Below are 23325 nucleotides of genomic sequence, written 5' to 3' on the forward strand. Positions count from 1 at the left end.
AGGGATCGGTGAGTTGACTCGATTGATCTCACAATGCTGTCAATGTTATCTGGGTGGACGTGGGGATTGTGCTGTGTTGAGGTGAAGCAATGTTCAATAATCTCGCAGTTTTTTGGTTGGAAGCTATCATGTTCCTTCTCAGTACCCTGCTGTACTGTCTGTAATCAATGTCTCTCTTCACAAACACGAGTGAGCTTTAAGCTTGAGGCTTAAAGGGCGGCGGGGGCGCAGTGGTTAGCACTGCTGCCTCACAGCGCTGAGGACCCGGGTTCGATCCCGGCCCCGGGTCACTGTCCATGTGGATTTGCACATTCTCCCTGCGTCTGTGTGGGTCTCACCCCCACAACCCAAAGACGTGTAGGGTAGGTAGATTGGCCACACTAAAATTGCCCCTTAATTGGAATTTTAAAAAAAAAGCTTGAAGTTTACAACTTAACGGGTGCGATTCGGCCCAAAAATTTCAAAGTGCCATTTTGGGTGCGGTTGGCGGGCTTTTTAGGTGAGATCCAGACCTGGATTTAGCCACACTTAGGGAGGGATCCATTGGCCACGCTGCACCCCGTTCAGGCAGATGTGGGCTAGACCTGTAGATGCCGTCAGATCCCTCTTCTGGAATCAACCGGCTCGCGATGCCTTGCGAGATCTAATGGGATCTTGTGAGACCTTGCGATCTGAAACCTGCCCATTGCGGGCGGGATCAGTATTTGGCAAATCTACTTATTAGAGTCAGACATCGAGGGCAGGATTCTCTGTCGATGGGACCCTCCGCTTTGCCTGTAGCACACTCATGCCCGCAGATTTCCCCACAGCTTGAGGGTGGCCACAATGGGAAACCCCATTGGCCAGCTGCCGGGACGGAGAATCCTGCTGCCAGAGGAGGCATGCCGCAACAGAGTCTGGCGGGACGGAGAATCCTGCTGCCAGAGGAGGCATGCCGCAACAGAGTCTGGCGGGACGGAGAATCCTGCTGCCAGAGGAGGCATGCCGCAACAGAGTCTGGCGGGACGGAGAATCCTGCTGCCAGAGGAGGCATGCCGCAACAGAGTCTGGCGGGACGGAGAATCCTGCTGCCAGAGGAGGCATGCCGCAACAGAGTCTGGCGGGACGGAGAATCCCACCTTTAGTCTCGCTCTAAAATGCAGCTCGCCTGATCTACCGAGGCCCTGGAATCTAACCCTTTCACCTTGGAGATCTCAGGTAAGCATTGTTCAGTACTAGTGCCCACTAACAAGGACTAGACGGACCAGCACTTGTAGGGGTCTGCCAGGATATCGGAGGCCTCAAGTGGTTGACCTCTGGGCTGGGTGGCATCCTGGCACTGCTGGTGCCACCTGGGAAACTTGGTCCTGCCAGCCTGGTATCCTGACACTGCCTGCTGACACTGGGCACTGCCAGGGTGCCAGGATGGTGGTGCCAAGGTGCCCGACTGGCACTTTTCCTGCGCTGGGGATCAGGCCTGCGGGTGCCCTGCCTATGTTAGTGGGGTGAGAGGGCCCGAGGACCCTCTTATAGATGCTTGGGTGATCTGAAGGTCACATTGGGGGAGTCAAGAGATCAGGGTTCCATTTAGAAATGGCGTCCCGATCGCCTCCTGCACTGAGGAGTTCCGGCGAGCGCAGCTCCTCAGGACAGGAAACGGGACTAAGTGCATCCTCGGCAGGGCGTTCCCTGCTGAGGCCCCAGATTTCGACCAAGTTCCATTCGATAACGTGGTGTTTCCCGGCACTGCAAGCGCCAGGGACCACCCAGCTAAACCCGCTCGACACGAGATTTTGTTGCAATTTGGTTAGATCTGGCTCTGAGTCATTTTTTGGGGCCTTGGGGAGTTTCTCCTCGGTTTCCCCACAGTCTAGCCCACGTTTAGAATTTTGTTCAGTTGGGAGCTTAACTCGCCGGGGAGACTGACTTCTCAGAGATTGGACCACCATTTCGAAAGGATGCCCTTATCTCTAAGTGAGCTTGAGGGTCCCCTACGCTCTCACCCACGGGCAATGCCACCCCCTCCAGACATGCGCATCACCTCTCCCCCAACCAGGTGAGGACACCACGATAAAGGGTTGCTGAGGGACCCTACCCTGTTTCAGGCCGCCACACTCCTCTTTTGGGAGCCCCACCCTTTTAGTATCCCCACTTCATCCATCCCCCCCACCACAGAGGGCAGCACGGTAGCACAAGTGGCTAGCACTGTGGCTTCACCGGGCCAGGGTCCCAGGTTCGATTCCCCACTGGGTCACTGTCTGTGCGGAGTCTGCATGTTCTTCCCCTGTCTGCGTGGATTTCCTCCGGGTGCTCCGGTTTCCTCCCACAGTCCAAAGACGTGCAGGTTAGGTGGATTGGCCATTATAAATTGTCCTTAGTGACCAAAAAGCTTAGATTGGGTTACGGGGATAGGGTGGAAGTGAGGGCTTAAGTGGGTCGGTGCAGACTCGATGGGCCGATTGGCCTCCTTCTCCACTGTATGGTCTATGTAACTACCTTTCATACCCCCTTCACTCCCCTTTCATGGCATAGGCCTCCCCCTCAGACCCCGACTCTTGGCAGCGCCAACCTGCACTGCCAGTCTGGCACCCAGTAAGTGCCTCAGCACCCTGGCAGTTCCAGGTTGGCACTGCCGGGGTAGTGACAGGATACTGAGCTACCCTGTCGCCAACCGCCCGGGGGAGCTCCAATGGCCTCCTAGACCCTAAGTGGCCATCATGACTAGTCTCTGCTTGTCCGGACCAGTACTAATCGACGCCCGGTTAAAGCCTTGCCAATGTGTTTGGTGACTCCACCACCGAGTCACCGGGTGGTGAGTGAATGTAGCTTCAGCATAGTTAAATGAGCCTAATAAATATCATTATCTTGATCATGGCCAGCGATGGTGTGATCGAGATCGTTCTGGGCACCACGACCCAGGCCTAATTTGGGCTTTGCCCGCCATTCACCCGTGGTGCATGGCTCCGTGTCGCGTGCAGTGCGATAGCTGAATCTCACCCACCATTCTACTGTCTACCTTTATATTCAGCGTGTATCTTATTTTGCATGGAGTCAGAAAAAATAGGAGAGGCGTTGAATGAATACTTTTCTTCAGTGTTCACAAAGGAGAGGGGCCATTTTTTGAGGGTGAGAGTGTGATTCAGGCGGGTAGGCTGGAGGAAGTAGATGTTCTGAGGAAAGATGTATTAGCAATTTTGAAAAACCTGAGGGTCGACATGTCCCCTGGGCCAGATGGGATATACCCAAGGATTCTTTGGGAGGCAAGGGATGAGATTGCAGAGCCTTTGGCTTTGATCTTTGGGTCCTCGCTGTCCACGGGGATAGTGCCAGAGGACTGGAGAGTGGCGAATGTTGTTCCTCTGTTCAAGAAAGAGAATAGGAATGACCCTGGTAATTATAGGCCACTTAGTCTTACTTCGGTGGTCGGGAAGATAATGGAAAAGGTCCTGAAGGATAGGACTTATGACCATTTGGAAAGGTGCAGCTTAATCCGGGATAGGCAACACGGATTTGTGAAGGGTAGGTCTTGCCTCACAAATTTGATTGAATTCTTTAGGAGGTAACTAAGTGTGTAGATGAAGGTAGAGCAGTTGATGTCGTATACATGGATTTTAGTAAGGCTTTAGTAAGGATTTTGATAAGGTTCCCCATGGTCGGCTCATGAAGAAAATAAGGAGGTGTGGGATAGAGGGAAATTTGGCCAATTGGATAAGTAACTGGCTTATAATTTTCCAGTAATTTTCAGACTGGAGACCAGTTACCAGCGGTGTACCACAGGGATCAGTGCTGGGTCCTCTGCTATTTGTGATTTTTATACAATGACTTGGAGGAGGGGGCTGAAGGGTGGGTCAGTAAATTTGCTGATGACACCAAGATTGGTGGAGTAGTGGATGAGGTGGAGGGCTGTTGTAGGCTGCAAAGAGACATTGATAGAATGCTGAGCTGGGCCGAAAAATGCCAGATGGAGTTTAATCCTGATAAGTGCGAGGTAATTCATTTTGGTAGAAAAAATTTGAATGCGGATTACAGGGTCAACGGCAGGGTTCTGAGGAATGTGGAGGAACAGAGAGATCTTGGGGTTCATGTCCACAGATCTTTGAAGGTTGCCACTCAAGTGGATAGAGCCATGAAGAAGGCTTATACAGGGGGCTTGAGTTTAAGAGCTGCGGGGTTATGCTGCAACTGTACATGACCCTGGTGAGACCACATGTGGAGTATTATGTGCAGTTCTGATCACCTCATTATTGGAAGGATGTGGAAGCATTGGAAAGGGTGCAAAGGAGATTTACCAGGATACTGCCTGGTTTGCAGGATAGGTCTTATGAGGAACGGTTGAGGGAGCTGGGACTTTTCTCGTTGGAGCGGAGGAGGATGAGAGGCGACTTAATAGAGGTTTATAAGATAATGAGGGGAAAGATAGAGTGGACGTTCAGAGACTATTTCCTCGGGTGGCTGTAGCTGTTACAAGGGGGCATAACTATAAAATTCAGGGTGGGAGATATAAGAGGGATGTCCGAGGTAGATTTTTTACTCAGAGAGTGGTTAGGGGGTGGAATGGACTGCCTGCTGTGATAGTGGAGTCGAAGGGCCTGTTCTGTGCTGTATGTTCTATGTTCTAATCTGCTCACTCTGAATTTCACGCAGTGATATCCAATGTAACGTCTGCCATGATTCTAGAATATTCTTAAAGCAACATTACCATTACAGTAGATATTGGACGTACCAGAATAAAATACTGGTCTAGTGTGTTAAAAATGTTAATGTCTTGCCAATGGCATTGTTAAGTTCGAGAGAAATAGGTTGTGGGTAGTAATTGTCTTTGTGAAAGTATAACATGGGATAGCTCGGGTGTATTGTCACTCCCAGGAATGACACTGGGGTTGATTTTGTAAGTTTTATTTTGATGTTATGTTTTAGTAACAGTGCCCCACCAGATGCTGTCACCCCTTCTCATTTATTGATTTTTTTTTGTTCAACTAAAAGTGTAGAATTTGATCCTTTGTTGATTTGTCCCCCTTTATTTATTAAATTTAATGTACTCAAAAGAGTACAAATAGGGGACAGCTGGGACACTGGGTTAAGTGGGGGGAGAGCTGTGAGACTGAACAAGTCAATAAACTCACAATCAAGGAAAGCTCTGTGTCTTAATTTTGGCGTCACCAGCCTACATGGATCCTGTTAACGTGCAGCGGTCAATGGTCGCTGGTATGGTTGCAGGCCCACTGTTTGATAATAATAATCTTTATTATTGGCACAAGCAGGCTTACATTAACACTGCAATGATGTTACTGTGAAAAGCCCCTAGTTGCCACGCTCCCAACATCTGTTCGGGTACACTGAGGGAGAAATCAGAATGTCCAAATTACCGAACAGCATGTCTTTCGGGACTTATGGCAGGAAACCGGAGCACCCGGAGGAAACCCACGCAGACACGGGGAGAATGTGCAGACTCCACACAGATAGTGACCCAAGCTGAGAATCGAACCTGGGACCCTGGTGCTGTGAAGCAACAATGCTAACCACTGTGCTACCGTCCTGCCCCTTACCGTACCATACCATGCGATTTATCAGTCGTAAGAGACATACCTAATTCAACATACTTTAAAGTTGCGTACTATTCTCAATTCATTGTTTCAAATTTCTCCCAAATCAAAATTCCAGGTTCAACGCATGTTTGTTTAATGATAGGGCAGCACGGTGGCGCAGTGAGTTAGCACTGGGGCCTCACGGCGCCGAGGTCCCAGGTTCGATCCCGGCTCTGGGTCACTGTCCGTGTGGAGTTTGCACATTGTCCTTGTATTTGCGTGGGGCCCCCATAACCCAAAGATGTGCAGGGTAGGTGGATTGGCCACGCTAAATTGCCCCTTAATTGGAAAAAAAATGAATTGGGTATTCTAAAAAAAAAAAATTTTTTAATTTTAAAATGTTTGTTTAATGATCCTGAGCACTGCCTCTCGGAAGATAATGAAGTATTTCCCCACAGTTCTGAGCCTGGGACTGCTGAAGATATTGGGCAAAGAACATAGCCAATGGGTAGGTGGGGAGCCAGATACAGAGACAGAAGTAGGCAGAGAGAGAGACACACACACAGGGAGAACAGACAGAAAGAGAGGGCGGGAGGGAGTCACAAAGACAGAGAAAGAGGAAGCTGGTGACATTTGGAGATAAGAGACCGACAGAGAGACAGAGGGAGAGAAGTCGACAGAAGATCCATATTGTTACACTGGTTATCGCTAACAGCTAACTTAAGCTGAACAGCTGAAATAAACAGCCCAGGCCGGGCCTTTCATGGAGGCTGTGTACAATTTCTGAATGTGTATCACTCTATTCGGATCCCAGCTACATTTAAATGGCCAAGTCTGTTAAAGCCCAACTCCTGAGAGGTGACCAGGCATAGCACCGGCACAAAATCCATTTTTATACCGAACAAAACCACAAGTAGCCTGTGATGTCATCAGTAGGGGATTTATTTTTGGACAGTATTGTTGTTTGGTTATTAATAACTGATTGGTTGGTTGTCTGGTTGGTAAACTGCTCTTCTCCCAGGTTACAAGCCAGTGCCGTCCCTCTCACCTCCAGAGGCAGTGTTCACACCCTCCACAAAGTCAGAAATGGCCGACGTGGGCCTCTGGTTCATATGCATCGCAGTGCCCTAACACCCACTGCAAGAAGAACACACCTGACACAGGGAGCCTTTTAATCAAATTATCTTGCTGGTTTGGCGAATGCAATGGAGAGGAATGTGAAATAATTGACCATTTAAAGATTTACGTTAGTGAGAAGCTTCCATCTATCCTTCAGACAGCTCGGTCTTACTAATATCCTGTTTCGCGTCACAAAGAGAAAGACACATTCTTAATATCTTGTGAAAAAATTCCAACGGGAAGGATTGGTAGAACATGATTACAGAACATAAGATTACAAGAAGCAACAGTAGGCCATTGGGCCCGTCAAGCCTGCTCACCCATCCAGAAGATCATTGCTGATCTAACTGTGGTCTCAACCCCTAAACCATTGACTCCCATGAAGGTCCAAAACCCGTCTAATTCAGCCATATGTTCAATGACTCAGCTTCCACCGCTCTCTGGGTTACGAATTTCAAAGATTAATGTGCCTCTGAGAAGAAATTCCTCCTCAGCTGCAAGTTAAATGGGCGCCCTCTTATTTTTAAATGATGTCCACTAGTTCTAGGTTGCGCCACAAGAAGAAACACTCTCTCAGCACCCACCTTGTCGAGTCCCTTCACTCACCTTGTCGAGTCCCCTCACCCACCTTGTCGAGTCCCCTCACCCACCTTGTTGAGTCCCCTCACCCACCTTGTCGAGTCCCCTCACCCACCTTGTCGAGTCCCCTCACCCACCTTGTCGAGTCCCCTCACCCACCTTGTCGAGTCCCCTCACCCACCTTGTCGAGTCCCCTCATGATCTTAGGTTTCAGTAAGTTCACCTCTCATTCTTCTAAACTCCAATCGGTGTAGACCCAACCTCATTAGACAACCTCTTCATCCCAGGGATCAACCGAGTGAACTTTCCATGAACTGCCTCCAATGCAAGTATATCTCTCCTTAAGTAAGGAGAGCAAAACTGTGCAGAAGGAGGCTATTCAGCCAATCGATTTTGCACCAACCCTCTATCTAGGCCCACACCCCTGCTCTATCCCCATAACCCTGTAGCTCCATCTAACCTGCACATCTTAGGGCATTAAGGGTTAATTTAGCACTGCCAATCCACCTAACCTGCACATCCTTAGACTGTGGGAGGAAACCGGAGCACCTGAAGGAAACCCACACAGACACAGGGAGAACGTGCAAACACCACACGTTCACTCAAGGTTGGAATCAAACCCGAATCCCTGATGCTGTGAGACAGCAGTGCTAACCACTGTGCCACCGTGCAGCCCTCCAGGTCGGTCTCACCAATGCCCCTATGGTGTCACAAGACTTGTCTACTTTGATATTCCTAATTACTTGCTACACCTGTATGCTCACTCTCTGTGATTCATGGACAAAGCCACCCCAATCACTCTGTCCCAAAGCATTCTGCAATTTCTCCCCATTTAAGTAATACAGCTGTTCTATACTTCATGCCACATTTTCCCACATTATGCGTCACATGACAAGTTTTTGCCCAGTCACTTAAGATCATAGATCATAGATCATAGAATTTACAGACAGAAGGAGGCCATTCGGCCCATCGAGTCTGCACCAGCTCGAAGGGATAACCTACCTTTATCCCTTTTGTCCCTCCTCACAACTTGCTTTCCAATCTATCTCTGTGTCATCAGCAAAGTTAGCTACAATACACCCTGTCCCTTTATCCAAGCTATTATATGGATTGTAAATAGTTGAGAGCCCTGCACTGATTCCCCTGTTACAGTTTGAAAATTTGAAAATGACCTATTTATTCCAACTCTCTTGTTTCCTGTTAGCCAGCCAATCCTCTCGCCATGCTAATATATCACCCCCGACACGATGAACTCTTATCTCGTGTAATAACCTTTTATGTCGTACCTTATCGAATATATTTTGGAAATCCATAAACACTACAGGTGCCATCGAACGGCCTCGTCGCACCTGTCTCGATGCTGTTTGCGACGCTTGGAATGCCTCACGAGATCAAATGCCGGTGCCTGGGAGATGTCACTATGGTGCCATTTAGCACTGGTCCACACAAACTTGGACCAGGTGTAATGGCACCTAGGGGGGTATCCCAGGTCAACGGCGGCCCCCGGATGGTCGGGCTCTGGGAAGGGTGGTACCCTGGCACTCCAGCAGCCATCCTGGCACGTTGGCACTGCCAGCCTGACACCTTGGCAGTGTGACCTGGGCAACCTGACAGTGCCACCCTAGCACTGCCAGGGTGCCCAGATGGCACTGCCAGAATGGCTGGGGCATTGCCAGGGTTCCAGGCTGGCAGTGCCAAGGTGCTGGGTTGCCCATGCCAGGGGTTGGGTCTGGGGTGCCTTGCCCTTAAGAGGTGGGGGGGGGGGGAAGGGCTCAAGAACCACCTAAGAGGTAATGATCAAGGTAATGGCATTGGGGGTTCTGGAGGTCGCGGCCAAGCTCAACTCGTCAGTGCAGGAAGTGAGGTAAGTGCGGCCTCTGCAGGGCTTTCCCAACCAAGGCCAGCACTGAGAAACACCCTGCTATACTTGCCCAAAACCAGGCTCTGTTTTTTGGTTGTTATCTACTGGTTCTCCTTTATCTACCCTGCTTGTTACATCCTCAAAAAACTCTCACACATTTGTCAATCACGATGTCCCTTTCACAAAACCAATTTTAGTGTCCTAAATTCTTGAATGGCTAACTGGTCTGTCGTTCCCTGCTTTCTGTACCCTTTCCTTTCTTGAATAGAGTTGCTACATTTGAATTCACTCGGATCTTTCCAGAATTTGAAGAATTTTGGAAGATTACTACCATTGCATCAACCATATCTACAGCCACTTCTTTTGTGACCCTAGGATGGAGGACGTCAGGTCTAGGGGACCCTAGTCCCATTAGTTTTCTTAGCATTTTTTCCTCCTGTAATCAGGATTGTTTTAATATTCTTCCTCCCTTTTGCCTCTTGATTTCTACTATCCTTGGATGTTATGTCATCCACTGTGAAGACAGATACAAGAATACTTGTTGATCCTCTACCATTAACTTGTTCCCATTATTAATTCCCGAGGCTCATCTTCTAAAGGACCAATGTATACTTTAGCTACTCCCTTCCTTTTTACTTGTAGGAGCTCTTACTGACTGTTTTTATATTTCTTCCTAGTTTACTTTCATCCTCTAATTTCCCCCTCTTCATTTCTTGCTCGTCATCCTTTGCTGGTTTAGAACAAAGAAATGTACAGCACAGGAACTGTCTTCAGCCCTCCAAGCCTGGGTCCGTATCCCCCTATTCCCATCCTATTCATGTATTTGTCAAGATGCCCCTTAAATGTCACTATCGTCCCTGCTTCCACCACCTTCTCCGGCAGCGAGTTCCAGGCACCCACTACTCTCTGTGTTAAAAATCTTGCCTCGTACATCTCCTCGAAATCTTGCCCCTCGCACCTTAAACCTATGCCACCTCGTAATTGACTCCTCTACCCTTGGAAAATGCCTCTGACTATCCACTCTGTCTATGCCCCTCATAATTTTGTAGACTTCTATCAGGTCACTCCTCAACCTCCGTTGTTCCAGTGAGCACAAACCGAGTTTATTCAAACGCTCCTCATAGCTAATACCAGGCAACATCCTGGTAAATCTCTTCTGCACCCTCTCTAAAGCCTCCACATTCTTCTGGTAGTGTGGCGACCAGAATTGAACACTATACTCCAAGTGTGGCCTAACTAAGGTTCTTTCCAGCTGCAACATGACTTGCCAATTCTCATACTCAATGCCTCGGCCAGTGAAGGTAAGCATGCAGTATACCTTCTTGACTACTTTCTCCACCTGTGTTGCCCCTTTCAGTGACCTGTGGACCTGTACACCTAGATCTCTCTGACTGTCAATACTCTTGAGGGTTCTACCATTCACTGTATATTTCCTACCTGAATTAGACCTTCCAAAATGATTACCTCACATTTGTCCGGATTAAACACCACCTGCCATCTCTCCGCCCAAGTCTCCAAACGATCTCAATCCTGCTGTATCTTCTGACAGTCCTCATCGCTATCCGCAATTCCACCAACCTTTGTGTCGTCTGCAAACTTACTAATCAGACCAGTTACATTTTCCTCCAAATCATTTATATATACTACGAACAGCAAAGGTCCCAGCACTGATCCCTGCGGAACACCACTAGTCACACCCCTCCAATTAGAAAAGCACCCTTCCATTGCTACTCTCTGCCTTCTATGACCTAGCCAGTTCTGTATCCATCTTGCCAGCTCACCCCTGATCCCGTGTGACTTCATCTTTTGTACCAGTCTACCATGAGGGACCTTGTCAAAGGCCTTACTGAAGTCCATATAGACAACATCCACTGCCCTACCTGCATCAATCATCTTTGTGACCTCTTCGAAAAACTCTATCAAGTTGGGAGTAGATCCTGTCTCAAAGAATTCTAATGTTTCCCAATCCCAGTTTCTAATGTTTCCCCAATCATCTGACTGACAATTAATCTTCACAGCGTTGTATCTGTTCTTTCAATTTGGTAGGATTCTGAACTTCCTTAGATAGCTACGGGTGATGCATCTTTCTTTTTTCTCAACATAATACACCATTGTTTGGATTGTTTAAATACCTCCTTAAATATCTTCTACTGCTTATTTCCCTATTAATCTATTTTCCCAGTTCACTGTAGCCAACCTGGTCTTCATTCATTTATAATTGTTTTTATTTCAACGTAAGGCACTCTTTTTAGCTCCAGTGAGGCCTGGGTTGTCGACTGTGTGTGTGCGTGTGTGTGTGTGTGAGGGGGAGGTTGGGAGGGGGGGGGGTGCAGAATGGCGAGGGTGCTACTTCTTTCCTCCAAAGCCTTTCTTCCTTTGTTCATGTTCTTCTATCCTGCCAGAGCCAGAGAATCACCTAAAAAGGCTTTGCACCCTCATCTCTAATGCCGTCTCACGCTTCAATCCTTGGTACCATCTTATTTATCATCTGCAGGCTGTCATTTGGTAACATTGAGCATAAACAACTCAGTAGTTTTGACATGCACGTTGATGTCAGCCAGCTCTATCTCACCACCACCTCACTCAAAACCTTCACTCTACCTCTTGTTGTCTCAGCTTTTGTATGACACCCAGGGCCTGAATGTGACCCTGGGCACCTGGATGGGTTTTCACAGAGTAAAATCTTACTCTACCTTGGGTGAGCAGAAGCCTTGTTCCAGTTAAACATCGGTAGCACTGAGCCGTTAGTTGCAGTTTTCCGGTCCTTCCCACCAGCAGGATCTTCCGGACCTGCGAAAGATGACCCTTCATGGTGGGATCCCTGGCAGCAGGATGGGAAAGCCACCAAAAACACCTTAGACATCGGCGGGACCGGAAGACATTGCCAGCGGCCAATGCCTATCCGCCTCCACCAGCACAAAACATACCGCATGGGGGCTGGAGAATCCCACCTGCTACATATCCTGAATCCTAGTCCCCAATTCCATTACCCAACTCTGCCACTGTCCGGCATGACCGAGGCAGCCTTGGCATCCCGTTTGAGCATCGGCCGAGCTTCCAACTCTATGTCTTCACCACCATGGTGAAGATCACCTACCTCCACTTCCCTAACGTTGCCTTTTTCCATTCTCGTCTCACCCCCTTCTGCAGCAGAAACCCTTGTGCATCTCATTGTCACTTCAGACAATGGCACTGCGTAACTATTCACTGTTGCCCTCGCTGGTCTCCCATCTTTCACTCTGCAACATTTAAAAATATGCTGCCCGTATCCTACCTCGCACCAAACCCTGCTCACCCATCCTCGCTGAAAGGAAGGGCTTGATTACCCTCCAGCTTCACAGAGACCAAACGAGACTCAAGTTTCTTTGTTCATCGGTTTTATTTAATCATTTGCAGGGAAGCCATACCCATACAAGATGGAGTAAAAGCTTCTCGATCAACTACAGAACATCATACTTATACTGATGTACAGATAATAGTTCATTTGCATTTACCAAGAACTAAGTTGTCCTTATTCTCGTATCGCTACCCAATTGTGTCTGTTAACATACACAGAACTAAATTACTTCATTACATTCTAAGCGTGTGCATGTTATTATAATATCCAATCATTACCAGGGCATGTAGGTATAATACTTCGACCAATTTCTACTCGGATAACACATGACGACTTGTAGCTAGTCCAGCCTCCTCTTTTGTTCATTGTTTCTGTCTCTGCTTTTAACCCCTTCACTCCCCTATTGCTTAATTGCCTACATTGACGATAACTCTCAAACACCCGGAATGTCAAATGCTCACCTCGCGTTTCAAACCTTGCACGGCATCGTGCTGTCAATGCTGCCCCAAACCATTACAGCCCGGCTGACAGGAGAGGCTTCCATCCTGTCAATCTGAACCCGGCTCCCAGAGGCCGAGTATCTAACCCTCAGCACCGACGCCTCTACGCCCCTAATTCCAAAGCTATTGTGAACTTGCAGCAGTTATTCTGTCGAGGCCTGTGCACTGAGCAGGCGAGTGATGACTCTGTTAACACCAATCACACACCTTCTCTCCAGAAAGGTCACTTTTCATTTACTTGGTTTATTGGTTCTGTGCAGTTCATTGATTTTTCTGATTGAATTCTTTATGAGGGAAAATAAACGAGTGACCTGCGCTTGGTAGCACAAGCCAAGGACGGTATAATCCCAAACAATTCAAGTCAGCGGGAGGGAGTAAAGTCTCCGGATGGGGAGAAACTTTTTGAAGGCTGGTGAATAAATGGAGCAACACAGACAGAAGAACAGAAGCAATAGGAGCAGGAAGAGGCCATTCGGCCCATTGATCCTGGCCCATCACTCACCAGGATCATGGCCTATCTTGTGCTTCAATTCCATTTACCCGTCCATTCCCCGTATCCCTGAATTCACCGAGAGACCAAAAATCTGTCTATCCCACAGCCTTAAATATATTCCCCATTGGATAACCCACTGGGATAGAGAATTCCAAATATTCACAACCCTTCCAGTGAAGTCACTTCCCCTCATCTCAGTTCTAACTCATTGGCCCCTACTCCTGATTAGGCAGTGCCAAGAACAACCGTGTTATTTTCAAAAAAAAATTTGAAGTACCCCAATTAAGGGGAAATTTAGCGTGGCCAATCCACCTATCCTACACATCTTTGGGTTGTGGGGGTGAAATCCACGCAAACACAGGGAGAATGTGCAAACTCCACACGGACAGTGACCTGGCAACGGTATCGAACCCAGGTCCTCAGTACCGCAGGCAGGCAGTGCTAACCACTGCACCACCTTGCTGCCCCCACAACCCAGTTATTAAAGGGGAACGCTCCACCAAGATCTCACTTAGACCCATTTCCTGCTCTGGTGAGCTCTGCTCGCCAATGCAAGAAGAAATGTTGCCTCCACCTGTACACCCCCAATGCAGCCTCCGCCCCCCCCCCCCCCCAAATGCGGCAACTCACCTATTTGGGGGTCATCGGGCCCCTCATACCCTACCTCGTAAGGACAGAACACCTCAGGGCCCGATCCCGGCACAGGAAAATGACACCTGGGCACCTTGGCATTGCTAGCCTGGCACCTGGGTGCCAGTTCCAGGGTGCCAGGTTGGCAGTGTCACGGTGCCCAGGTGGCATCAGGGGTGCCAGGGTACCACCCTGTCCAGAGACTGACCACCCAAGGGCCCCGAATCACATAAGAACATAAGAACTAGGAGCAGGAGTAGGCCACCTGGCCCCTCGAGCCTGCTCCACCATTCAATGAGATCATAGCTGATCTTTTGTGGACTCAGCTCCACTTTCCGGCCCGAACACCATAACCCTTAATCCCTTTATTCTTCAAAAAACTATCTATCTTTATCTTAAAAACATTTAATGAAGGAGCCTCTACTGCTTCACTGGGCAAGGAATTCCATAGATTCACAACCCTTTGGGTGAAGAAGTTCCTCCTAAACTCAGTCCTAAATCTACTTCCTCTTATTTTGAGGCTATGCCCCCTAGTTCTGCTTTCACCCGCCAGTGGAAACAACCTGCCCGCATCTATCCTATCTATTCCCTTCATAATCTTATATGTTTCTATAAGACCCCCCCTCATCCTTCTAAATTCCAACGAGTACAGTCCCAGTCTACTCAACCTCTCCTCGTAATCCAACCCCTTCAGCTCTGGGATTAACCTAGTGAATCTCCTCTGCACACCCTCCAGTGCCAGTATGTCCTTTCTCAAGTAAGGAGACCAAAACTGAACACAATACTCCAGGTGTGGCCTCACTAACACCTTATACAATTGCAGCAGAACCTCCCTAGTCTTAAACTCCATCCCTCTAGCAATGAAGGACAAAATTCCATTTGCCTTCTTAATCACCTGTTGCACCTGAAAACCAACTTTTTGCGACTCATGCACTAGCACACCCAGGTCTCTCTGCACAGCAGCATGTTTTAATATTTTATCATTTAAATAATAATCCCTTTTGCTGTTATTCCTACCAAAATGGATAACCTCACATTTGTCAACATTGCATTCCATCTGCCAGACCCTAGCCCATTCACTTAGCCTATCCAAATCCCTCTGCAGACTTCCAGTATCCTCTGCATTGGAGACCTCCCCAAGTCCCATCTTCCCTCTCAAAGAACAATGAACAAAGAAATGTAAAGCACAACAACAGGCCCATCGGCCCACCAAGCCTGCGCCGACCATGCTGCCCGTCTAAACTAAATTCTTCTACACTTCCGGGATCCGTATCCCTCTATTCCCATCCTATTCATGTATTTGTCAAGATGCCCCTTAAACTTCACTATCGTCGCTGCTTCCACCACCTCCTCCGGCAGCGAGTTCCAGGCACCCACTACCCTCTGTATAAAAAAACTTACCTCGCACAAGTTATCCCACTAGGGAGTGGGATAACTTGATCTAGGTTTCGGACAATGCAAGGCACAACATCGAGGGCCGAAGGGCCTGTTCTGTGCTGTACTGTTCTATGTTCTATGTTCTATCTCCTCTAAACCTTTCCCCTCGCACCTTAAACCTATGCCCCCTAGTAATTGACCCCTCTACCCTGGGAAAAAGTCTCTGACTATCCACTCTGTCTAAGCCCCTCATAATTTTGTAGAACTCTATCAGGTCGCTCCTCAACCTTCTTTGTTCCAGTGAGAACAAACCAAGTTTATTAAACCTCTCCTCATAGCTAATACCCTCCATACCATGCAACATCCTGGTAAATCTCTTCTGCACCCTCTCTGAAGCCTCCACATCCTTCTGGTAGTGTGGCGACCAGAATTGAACACTATACTCCAAATGTGGCCGAACTAAGGTTCTATACAGCTGCAACATGACTTGACAATTCTTATACTGAATGCCCCGGCCAATGAAGGCAAGCATGCCGTATGCCTTCTTGACTACCTTCTCCACCTGTGTTGCCCCTTTCAGGGACCTGTGGACCTGTACACTAAGATCTCTCTGACTGTCAATATTCTTGAGGGTTCTACCATTTACTGTATATTTCCTACCTGTATGAGACCTTCCAAAATGTATCACCTCACATTTGTCCGAATTAAACTCCATCTGCCATCTCGCCGCCCAAGTCTCCAAACGACCTAAATCCTGCTGTATCCTCTGACAGTCCTGATCGCTATCCGCAATTCCACCAACCTTTGTGTCGTCTACAAACTTACTAATCAGACCAGTTATATTTTCCTCCAAATCATTTATATATACTACGAACAGCAAAGTGCCAACACTGATCCCTGCGGAACACCATTAGTCACAGCCCTCCAATCAGAAAAGCACCCTTTCATTGCTACTCTCTGCCTTCTATGATCTAGCCAGTTCTGTAACCTTTTTGCCAGTTCACCTCTGATCCTGTGTGACTTCACCTTTTGTACCAGTCTGCCATGAGGGTCCTTATCAAAGGCCTTACTGAAGTCCATATAGACAACATCCACTGCCCTACCTGCATCAATCATCTTTGTGACCTCCTTGAAAGTTTAGTGAGACACGACCTCCCCTTCACAAAACCATGCTGCCTCTCACTAATACGTCCATTTGCTTCCAAATGGGAGTAGATCCTGTCTCGAAGAATTCTCTCCAGTAATTTCCCTACCACTGATGTAAGGTTCACCGGCCTGTAGTTCCCTGGATTATCCTTGCTACCCTTCTTAAACAAAGGAACAACATTGGCTATTCTCCAGTCCTCCGGGACATCACCTGAAGACAGTGAGAATCCAAAGATTTCTGTCAATGCCTCAGCAATTTCCTCCTCCAGTATCCTGGGGTAGATCCCATCAGGCCCTGGGGACTTATCTCCTTAATATTTTTCAAGACGCCCAACACCTCGTCTTTTTGGATCTCAATGTGACCCAGGCTATCTACACACCCTTCTCCAGATTCAACATCCACCAATTCCTTCTCTTTGGTGAATACTGATGCAAAGTATTCATTTAGTACCTCGCCCATTTCCTCTGGCTCCACACATAGATTCTCTCCCCTATCCTTCAGTGGGGCAACCCTTTCCCTGGCTACCCTCTTGCTTTTTATGTACGTGTAAAAAGCCTTGGGATTTTTCTTAACCCTATTTGCCAATGACTTTTTGTGACCCCTTTTAGCACTCCTGACTCCTTGCTTAAGTTCCTTCCTACTTTCCTGATATTTCACACAGGCATCGTCTGTTCCCAGCCTTCTAGCCCTGACAAATGCCTCCTTTTTCTTTTTGACGAGGCCTACAATTTCCCTCATTATCCAAGGATCGCTAAATTTGCCGTATTTATCCTTCTTCCTCACAGGAACATGCCGGTCCTGAATTCCTTTCAACTGACATTTGAAAGCCTCCCACATGTCAGATGTTGATTTACCCTCAAACATCCGCCCCCAATCTATGTTCTTCAGTTCCTGCCTAATATTGTTATAATTAGCCTTCCCCCAATTTAGCACATTCACCCGAGGACCACTCTTATCCTTGTCCACCAGCACTTTAAAACTTACTGAATTGTGGTCACTGTTCCCGAAATGCTCCCCTACTGAAACTTCTACCACCTGGCCGGGCTCATTCCCCAATACCGGGTCCCTTACAGCCCCTTCCCTAGTTGGACTGTCTACATATTGTTTTAAGAAACCCTCCTGGATGCTCCTTACAAACTCTGCCCCGTCCAAGCCCTTTGCACTAAGTGAGAACCAGTCAATACTGGGGAAGTTATAGGGCGGGATTCTCCCACACCTGGCGGGGCGGGAGGTCCTGGCAGGACAGAGTGGCATGAACCACTCCGGCGTCGGGCCACCCCAAAGGAGCTGAAACCTACTCACCTTCAGTGGCTAGGCTCGGCCCGGAGTGGTTGCCACCCCGCCGGCCGGCGGGATAGGGGCTTGCCGACACACCAACCGGCGCCGAAGGACCTCCGCCGGCCGGCGCATGCGCGGGAGCACCAGCGCGTGCTGGTGTCATGCCCGTGCATGCGCGGGAGTGTTCGTCTCCGCATCGGCCATCACGGAGGGCCACAGCGGCTGATGCGGAGAAATAGAGTGCCCCCACGGCACAGGCCCGCCCGCGGATCGGTGGGCCCCGAACACGGGCCAGGCCTCCGTGGGGGCACCTCCCGGGGCCAGATCCCCCCGCGACCCCCAGGAACCCCAGAGCCTGCCCACGCTGCCAGTTCCTGCCGGTAAGGGACCTACTCTGATTTACGCCAGCGGGACCGGCTACAGGCGGACGGGACTTTGGCCCATCACGGGCCGGAGAATTCGGGCGGCCCCGACGCCCATTGAGTCGCGCCGGACCCCACCATTCTCTGAGGCTGGCGGTGCGACTCACGCCTGTTTTTGGGGGGCGGGAGAACGGCGGGAGCGGGATTTACGCCCCCCCCCCGGCGATTCACCCACCCGGCGGGGGGGTCGGAGAATCCTGCCCAAAGTCTCTCATCACAACAACCCTGTTGCTTTCACTCCTTTCAAAAATCTGTCTACCTATCTGCTCCTCCATCTCCCGCTGGCTGTTGGGAGGCCTGTAGTAAACCCCCAACTGTGACTGCACCCTTCTTATTCCTGATCTCTACCCATATAGCCTCGCTGCCCACTGAGGTGTCCTCCCGCAGTACAGCGGTGATATTCTCCCTAACCAGTAGCACAACTCCGCCACCCCTTTTACCTCCCCCTCTATCCCGCCTGAAACATCTAAATCCTGGAATGTTTAGCTGCCAATCCTGTCCTTCCCTCAACCAGGTCTCTATAATGGCAACTCTCATGCAAACATTAATTTAAAAAAATCACACGGCCACTATTTCAAGACGAGCAGGGATGTTCTCCCCAGTTTCCTGAACAGTATTTGCTCCTTAACCAATATTGCTGAAAGGGATTATCAGATTGCTGTCACATTGCTGTCTGCGGGAGCCTGCCAGATAAGCACGCTGGCTGTTGCATTTAGTGAATTATAGAAGTGATTGCACTTAATTCAGCGTAAAGTGCTTTCTTCCCTGACTTAAGCTCTCAATTCATCACGGCCCATGTGTTACGGAGACCCGAAGCGAGCCACCCATTGTGTACCTGGGTGAGAGCCGGTTTAAGATGGCTGCAGGTGGCTGTTGGGCCTCAGTCCGGTGGGCAATCAGCATCTTCACTGGAGAAAGGGAGGGATTTGGGCCTGATTGAAACAAATGGAGGCCAGAAGGAAGCAGGACTTTGGGGGAAAAAAGCTACGCAGTAAATATTTTACACCTCGCTATCTCGTGCTTTTTAACTCATCCCATCAACAGCTCACCAATGACAGGTTGCAAAGATGGGATGAGGCATTGCTTCTGTGTTTTGATGAAGGTGAAGCAAGGGAAGGAATTTCAAGTTATCTGTCCTGTCAATATTTGAAGGGATTTGGGTGCCTCAGCTCGCAAAGAGCACGAAGGAGAATTCTTTATTTGGTATGTTACTGATTTCCCTGTGCTCTTGGGAGAGGAGAGCTGAGCTGGCCTTATCAATGCTGTTCGATTTCTAGCCTCCACATTGATTATTTAATGGATCCCTTAACAGGGCCAGAGCAGAAACTCCCTTGTGAATATAATATTTACCAACAGCAGTAAGATCTTACATAGCCCAGCAGGGGTGAAGAAAGGTTCGAGCCTGCTCACATCACCTTCTCATTCAGAAGAAAATTGTTCTTTTCACTCCCTTGCAGCACAGTTTGTGGTTCTCAAGTGTGCTCGCCAGACTGAATATGTATGTGTGACTTCTTGTGACTTTGAGTTGTACTCTGGGTGTGTTTGAGGTGATGACTGTGTATTTATATATGTATTTGTGATGACTGTCTGTGTGTCAGAGAGAGTGTGGTGTGTGTGCCTGTGTATGAGAGAAAGGATGCGTATGTCTGTATGTGAGAGAGGGATGTGTGTCTTTGAGTGTGAGAGAAGGGTGTGTACATCTGTGAGAGAGGGGTGTGTGGATCTATGAGAAAGAGGGGTGTAGAACATTACAGCGCAGTACAGGCCCTTCGGCCCTCGATGTTGCGCCGACCTGTATAACCACTCTAAAGCCCATCTACACTATTCCCTTAGTGTCCATATGTCTATCCAATGACCATTTGAATGCCCTTAGTGTTGGTGAGTCCACTACTGTTGCAGGCAGGGTATTCCATGCCCTTACTCTCCGAGTAAAGAACCTACCTCTGACATATGTCCTATATCTATCTCCCCTCAATTTAAAGCTATGTCCCCTCATGCTAGACATCACCATCCGAGGAAAAAGGCTCTCACTGTCCACCCTATCCAATCCTCCGATCATCTTGTATGCCTCAATTAAGTCACCTCTTAACCTTCTTCTCTCTAACGAAAACAGCCTCAAGTCCCTCAGCCTTTCCTCATAAGATCTTGCCTCCATACCAGGCAACATTCTGGTAAATCTCCTCTGCACCCTTTCCAATGCTTCCACATCCTTCCTATAATGCGGCGAACAGAATTGCACGCAATACTCCAAATGCGGCCGCACCAGAGTTTTGTACAGCTGCAACATGACCTCATGGCTCCGAAACTCAATCCCTCTACCAATTAAAGCTAACACACCGTACGCCTTCTTAACAACCCTCTCAACCTGGGTGGCAACTTTCAGGGATCTATGTACATGGACACCAAGATCTCTCTGCTCATCCACACTGCCAAGAATCTAACCATTAGCCCAGTACTCTGTCTTCCTGTTATTCCTTCCAAAATGAATCACCTTACACTTTTCTGCATTAAACTCCATTTGCCACCTCTCAGCCCAGCGCTGCAGCTTATCTATGTCCCTCTGTAACTTGTAACATCCTTCCGCACTGTCCACAACTCCACCGACTTTAGTGTCATCTGCAAATTTACTCACCCATCCTTCTATGCCCTCCTCCAGGTCATTTATAAAAATGACAAACAACAGTTGCCCCAAAACAGGGGCGAAATTCTCCGGAAACGGCGCGATGTCCGCCGACTGGCGCCCAAAACAGCGCCAATCAGACGGGCATCACGCCGCCCCAAAGGTGCGGAATGCTCTGCATCTTTGGGGGCTGAGCCCCAGCATTGAGCCCCAACATTTGGGGGCCGAGCCCCAACGAATTTCCGTCCCGCCAGCTGGCGGAAACGGCCTTTGTTGCCCCGCCACCTGGCGCAGAAATGACATCTCCGGGCGGCGCATGCGCGGGAGCGTCAGCGGCCGCTGACAGTTTCCCACGCATGCGCAGTGGAGGGAGTCTCTTCCACCTCCGCCATGGTGGAGACCGTGGCGGAGGCAGAAGGGAAAGAGTGCCCCACGGCACAGGCCCGCCCGCGGATCGGTGGGCCCCGATCGCGGGCCAGGCTACCGTGGGGGCACCCCCCGGGTCAGTCAAATCGTGGGGGCTTTAATTAGAGTCAAGTGCGAGGTTGAAACCTGCGAGTGTGGGAGGAGTCAAGGGATAGTCGTCGCCTGGAGGGGAGAGGGTTGGAGTGGGTATTGGGCTGAATCATCAGTGGGCCGAGCTTCATCCTCTCCCATTGCCAAGGTTAAGTGGTGGGCGTGGCTACGTTGTGATCGTAGACTTTGAGTTGGTTGATGTGGAACCAACCAGTCTTACCGTTAGGGAACGCTATTTTGTACACGGAGGGGCTTACTTTGTCTGCAATGGAATAGGGGCCTGCGAATTTAGAGGATAGGAAGGAACTGGGGTTGTACAACAAGATCATAACTTGCTGGCCAACTGTGTACTCTACGGGGTGAACCTTTTTGTCGAAGGCTGGCTTTACTCTGCTTCTTTCTAGCGCCTAGTCGGACAGCAGCAGCTAGCTGTGCCGCTTTAATGTTCTCTGTGACCTGTTGAACTGCTTTTTCGTGGGTGAGAGCGGTTACTGCAGGATTTGCCAAATCGAGCCCTAATAAATATTCAATGCCTTTCATGGGTCTCCCTGTCATAAGGGTGTGGGGGGTGAAACCTGTGGAACTGGAAACTGTGTTCCTGATAGACATGAGAGCGAAGGGTAGTACTGTGTCCCAAGTGGTATTGTTCTGCTGTACCATTTTCCTAATGGTCGTTTTTATAAAGTGCGATTCATGCGCTCTACTATGTCGCTGGATTGGGGGTGGTATGCTATGTGGAATTTCTGTTTGATGCCGAAAATAGTCATAACGTTTTGCATTACCCTGCCGGTGAAGTGGGAACCTTGAAGTGACTCAATGCTGCTTGGAAGACCCCAGCGCGTAAATATCTGATGGGTCAAACTTTTAGCGGTGGCCTTTGCCGTGTTTGAATGTGTGGAGAATGCTTCAACCCATTTTGTAAAGGTATCTATAACAACCAGCACGTACTTGAAACCGTTTCTGCAGGGGGGAAGGGGACCAATGTAATCAATTTGCAGATTTGCCCAGGGGCCTTCTACAGGTCAGGTGTGTCTAAATTGTCCCTCCTTTGCATAATGTTCTGGATTGTTCTGAGTGCAAATGAGACAATTCTCAACATAATGTGTGACATCGCTTTTCAATTCGGGCCACCAACACAAAGGTCTCAATTGGGCAATGGTTGTGTCAATTCCCTAATGTCCGTGTCCGTCATGGAATTGATAGGTTAACTGGTTTCTGTCTTGGGTGGAGACCACATAAATTCCGTCTTTTAAAACTATCCCGTTTTGTATTGTGAGTGTGTCCTTCCATTTATCATAGGGGGCTGGGTAGGTGCCGTTCAGTAACTGTTTAAGGGAGTCATCTGCTTTCTGGGCTTGGAATAAATCTTCAATATTGGTTTGAGAAACCTGGATTGAATGCATCTACTTGCCTTCGGGTGGTTGCCAAAAGTGACCATTGCGTGATCCAGCTTTAGCTAAGGCGTTTAGCCTTGCGATTGCCAAGTGGGGAGGTGCGGTGTTGGCTCTTTACTTTAATGATGCTGAAATGTGCGGCCGGTGGCTTCTTTAAGAATGTTTTTCAGTAAAGGGGCAGAGAGTAGGGGTTTTTCGTCAGCTGATACAAAACCTCGAGATTCCCTTAGGGGGAGGAATTCTGTTAAACTGTTGCAGACATATAAGCTGTCTGAGTGTATGTCCGCAGGCGTTGTGAAGGTGTCTGCGTGATTAACTACATAAGCTATGGCTGCGAGTTCTGCTGCCTGTGAACCTAAGTGGCCAGGCAATTTTAAAGATACCTCCTCTCGTGGGCGTCCCTTTGAATCCGCCATGTAAATCCCAGATCCAGTGATTCTTACACCATCCTCAACAGTGGAGGAGCCATCTACATAGATTTTTACTGTGTCCCCTGTGTTTTGGGAACATTGTGTCTCACAGCTTACATGTGGTCACAGTGACTTGGG

The 23325-nt window shown here is 48.8% G+C and overlaps 1 protein-coding gene across 2 annotated transcripts in view; it reads left to right on the plus strand.

Annotated features, from left to right (window-relative positions):
* The window catches only part of tmem178bb (transmembrane protein 178Bb), a 742373-nt gene that overhangs the window by 268823 nt on the left and 450225 nt on the right, over window positions 1–23325 (plus strand). The window lies entirely within an intron of this gene.

Source organism: Scyliorhinus torazame, chromosome 19 (assembly GCF_047496885.1).
Source record: "Scyliorhinus torazame isolate Kashiwa2021f chromosome 19, sScyTor2.1, whole genome shotgun sequence".
Taxonomy (NCBI): domain Eukaryota; kingdom Metazoa; phylum Chordata; class Chondrichthyes; order Carcharhiniformes; family Scyliorhinidae; genus Scyliorhinus; species Scyliorhinus torazame.